The sequence below is a fragment of the Punica granatum genome, chromosome 4 (assembly GCF_007655135.1).
Source record: "Punica granatum isolate Tunisia-2019 chromosome 4, ASM765513v2, whole genome shotgun sequence".
NCBI classification, from domain to species: Eukaryota; Viridiplantae; Streptophyta; class Magnoliopsida; order Myrtales; family Lythraceae; genus Punica; species Punica granatum.
In genome coordinates this window covers 13,202,052-13,206,499 of record NC_045130.1, presented here as the reverse complement: position 1 = coordinate 13,206,499, position 4,448 = coordinate 13,202,052, and the positions used below count along the sequence as shown (strand labels likewise).

At 38.8% G+C, this 4,448-nt stretch overlaps 1 long non-coding RNA gene across 1 annotated transcript; it reads left to right on the top strand.

Annotated features, from left to right (window-relative positions):
* Positions 1–260: 260 nt before the first annotated feature.
* LOC116206352 lies at positions 261–2,359 on the top strand. The gene is made up of 4 exons (XR_004156663.1): positions 261–415; positions 602–658; positions 1,907–1,974; positions 2,106–2,359. It is a non-coding gene; the product is annotated as an uncharacterized LOC116206352 (long non-coding RNA).
* The last annotated feature ends 2,089 nt before the right edge of the window (positions 2,360–4,448 follow it).

The window sequence follows — 4,448 nt, the reverse complement described above, 5'->3', positions numbered from 1 at the left end:
TTGGCATTGATTTTTTTATCTGTCGCTACGTATAGCCACTTTCAAATAAATCACAATTAATTGACTTAATAAACCAAACCTCTTGGAAAACTGATAATCCAGCCAAATGATCCACGCAGCTTTCCACCTATAACAACTAATGACCAAGCGAGATCACGGCTTAAATAACATCGAATAGTCACCAACCCGATAGAGCTAGTATAGAGCTGTTAAGCTGAATCCATCCGATCATATCACACACAAAGAAAGAGAGAGAGAGAGAGAGAGAGGTAGAGGAGGAAAGGGGAATCGATGAAGAAAGCTGTGGCGTTTACAACAACTACTCCATCGTTTTTGGCAATTCGGGTCTTCGTGCTCTCAGTCGTTCTCCTCTGCCTCCTCCAACTGGCCTCTGCCAGCCGTCTTCTCTCCGGTGGTTCGTCTCCTCTAACTTTTCCTTGATTTTCAAAAGGACATTTATCGATTCAAAATAACAGACTGAATATTTTTAGCTTTACATGGGTGGTTATAAGCCCCACGAATGTCTTTTAATTATTCTTTTCAATTTCAGTAACATCTTTTAATTATCTGTTCCTGACGGAGATTAATGATGTTTCCATAGAAGATGTGCACGGAAATGGAGTTCTCCCGTATCTAGCTGGTCGAGCAGTTGCACACAGTTAAGTATGCTAGTCTCTATTCACCCTAAAAAAGTAAGCTAGTCTTGTCTCCTAATTTTGGACCTGTACCAGTATAATTCTCATGAGTTACACGTGAGAGCACGTCCTTTTGTTGAGAATATAGAAAATTATAAGTTAGATAGATTAAGAAAAAATCAATGATGAAAATCAATTATACAATATCATGTATTATTTATATAAATTGGTGCAAGATAGTTTTCACGACTGTTAAAGAGATGTAATTTCACTTCCATAACATATTGAATTAAGTTTTAAGCTTAATTTGATTGACAGCTTGTAAAGAAATACAATAATGTTAATCAGTTATTATAAGATGTTGTAAATTATAGTCAATTCTCGTATACTATTCATGAATTAAAGGAAACATTGAAGCACATCAATTTATTACATTGATATCTGTTAGTTTTACAAGTATAGTTAGATCCAATAAGACTAGTTGAACTTAAGGACAAGTTGGTTGACAGTTTCACCGATAAAATACACGATTTGATTCTTAAACTTGAGATTGGTTAAATTAAACCTATAGATCCCATAAGTTCAATAAATTTAATATTTTAAGGTTATCTGAGATATATACAGTAAAATCTAAACATGATATAACATGCGAGATGTATTGCAAGTAACTTAAATAAAAGAAATTGCCTAAGCATAATTTTCATGTAAACATATGCATTATAGAATTGCATAGTATTAGTTTAAAATAAATAATTAAAAATAAATAAAAGTTATACAGGATAATATCTAATTTAAAATTTTTTATGAGGTTAAAATTAGAAAAATGCTGCTTTCTAAACATATAATTTTATTGTAAAAGAAATAAAAGAAGGTGAATTATTGGAAAAAAAATATATCATTTAGTCTTTGGCAGCATTCATGGTCATATTTAATGAAAAGAGACCATTAAATGGAAGGGTTATATTTTTGCGATAATTAAAAGGTATTGTTTGAAATATTCTTTCCATGCATTGAAAGCTTGGAATAAAGATTACAAAATTGTCCACATACGTTAAATGAGTGGAATTAGTTTTTGTATGAGGGGTGCACAATGGAAATTATGAAAAACCAATAAACACAATAATGAATTTCACACTCTTTTTATGTATAGATTGTTCAGCAAAAAAATACATATTGTTCTCTAAAACGTGCAATTGCGCCTTTATAACATCATTTTGATTTCTTAATTGGGATTTATATCTAATTTCACTTGCCAAATGATTATAATGAAGATCTAGGAGGAGTGGGTGGAAGTCCGTACCGTGGAGATGGTAAACATAACCCCTAAAGCTCCAACCAGGTACTCTCTCTTTTTTCCCTGTAATTAAGGCGTACGTGCTAGTATATTTTTGCATGTAGATAGGAAAGTTTAGCTAGGGAATTAAAATTAAGCTATTACGTACTTATGAGCATCATATGTGCTGTTTTCAGCTCTGCAGGCACCATGTTGTACGTGTTCAATGTCCACTATGCTCCCAAAGCTAGTAATAAGAACATATATCACGAAGTTAAAGTATTCTGCTTTGTCTCGCCAGATGATGTTTACGACTCTTTTTACACAATTGTAGTTCTAAGATCATGCAATAAGTGTGACATCCGATAAATTCGTAGTTCTTACGTTCTTGATTCTACATGTAAGGAGCTTACAAATAAGGTTTTCATTTCTCACCATTTTGTATAACATAAAGTGCAATACAAAATAATAAGTTGTCTTTAGTATTGAACAGTGACAAATCATCCCCAACCCGCGGGTCCAAACAAGCATATACTTATTTAAGCCGCTGTCCACATATTCTCGCACCAGTAATTTACTTGCTAAACGATTGTAGCTGTTATTTAAAAAGTCAATTCAATGATAATCCTAGCATTGAAGCATCAAGTTTCAAAAAAACAATTTCACGAAACAGTTGGGCATATTTCCATTTCAAATGCTCGAGTTTTGGAGTTTATTGGGTGCACTACCCAATCTGCCAATAATCGTTTGAGCTGGAAAAGCTATCTCATTCATCACCTCCTCAACGTAATACTTCCATAAAGTGACTTCTGACCGTTGCTGATTTTTTTTTTTTGAATTTCAAAATCAACGCGCGTACAAAATTTAAAATCTCGTCTTCTTGATCGGACGTCGGAACAATAATTCGAGACCGTCATCACGCTCCGAAAAATTTGATGATCGATATTATGCAATAAAATTTTTTTCAATCTCGAATTTTGTCCCGAATTTTGAAAATTGACTTCAATGTACGCGAAATTCGAAAACGTCCCAAATGGTATTATTTTTTGAAAAAAATTATAAAATTGGTGTTAAATTAGGAAAATATCATTTGCAAAAAGTCATGAATACTCAAGTAATTAATTGAAAATACTTCCCTCACGGGCGTCAAAATGACGATTTTGCCCCTCTGGAGCTGGTGGATCAAAATTGGGTGCTGACAGCTTGCCCCTCTTTGGTTGCATGCTCGGATAAAGGGTGCAGCCAAAGATTATGAAAAGCACCCGTTCGAATTTGACGACCACCTGGCCATTCTCACAGATGCAACGGACCTGTTTGTGGGAGGAAAAAGACAAAGGAGTCATGGCAAGGAAATGATACGGTGTGAATTTGCAACTCGAAAAAGCAAATGCAGGGCTAAAGTTCGTAAAGCAATAAATGTGAACACAAAGTCCTAAAGCGATAAAGATGGACACGAAGTCCGAAAAGCTATAAAGATGGACACGGAGTCCTGGACGCGGAGTCCGAAAAGCAATAAAAATGGACACGGAGTCCTAGACACGAAGTCCGAAAAAGCAGTAAAAATGGACACGAAGTCCGAAAAGCTGTAAAGATGGACACGGAGTCCGAAAAGCAGTAAAGATGGACACGGAGTCCTGGACGCGGAGTCCGAAAAGCTGTAAAGATAGACACGAAGTCCTGGACGCGGAATCCGAAAAGCAGTAAAGATGGACACGGAGTCCTGGACGCGGGGTCCGAAGAGCAGTGAAGATGGACACCGAGTCCTGGACGCGGGGTCCGAAGAGCAGTGAAGATGGACACCGAGTCCTGGACGCGGGGTCCGAAGAGCAGTAAAGATGGACACGGAGTCCTGGACGCGGAGTCCGAAAAGCTGTAAAGATGGACACGAAGTCCTGGACGCGGAATCCGAAAAGCAGTAAAGATGGACACGGAGTCCTGGACGCGGGGTCCGAAGAGTAGTAAAGATGGACACGGAGTCCTGGACGCGGGGTCCGAAAAGCAGTAAAGATGGACACGGAGTCCTGGACGCGGAGTCCGAAAAGTAATAAAGTTGGACGCGGAGTCCGAAAAGCAGTAAAGATGGACACGGAGTCCTGGACGCGGAGTCCAAAAAGCAGTAAAGATGGACACGGAGTCTTGGACACGAAGTCCGAAAAGCTGTAAAGATGGACACGAAGTCCTGAATGCGGAGTCCGAAGAGCAGTAAATGTTGACATGGTGCGAAAGTGCATGGAATATAGAAGCAACGATTAATGTTGGGGGACGGCGCAGGGCGCCGGAGGACGGAGGCTATGATCCGTTGGGTTTGAGTTCAGTTAGTGCTTATGACGGTGCCATGGCAAGCGTTGTTCGCCGCTTGTCGCAGGATCGGGCGTTGTGCGTCTCCTTGAGGGCCGTCCGCTAGGATTGAGATTTCGTCTTGTCGCATGAGGCAGACATGAGTCCGTCAGGAAGAGACACCTTTCAGGATCCGAATGTTCACACCTGCACACAAGGAATGGTGGCTAACGGTCGTTGTCAGTTACACGATACCGCTGGAA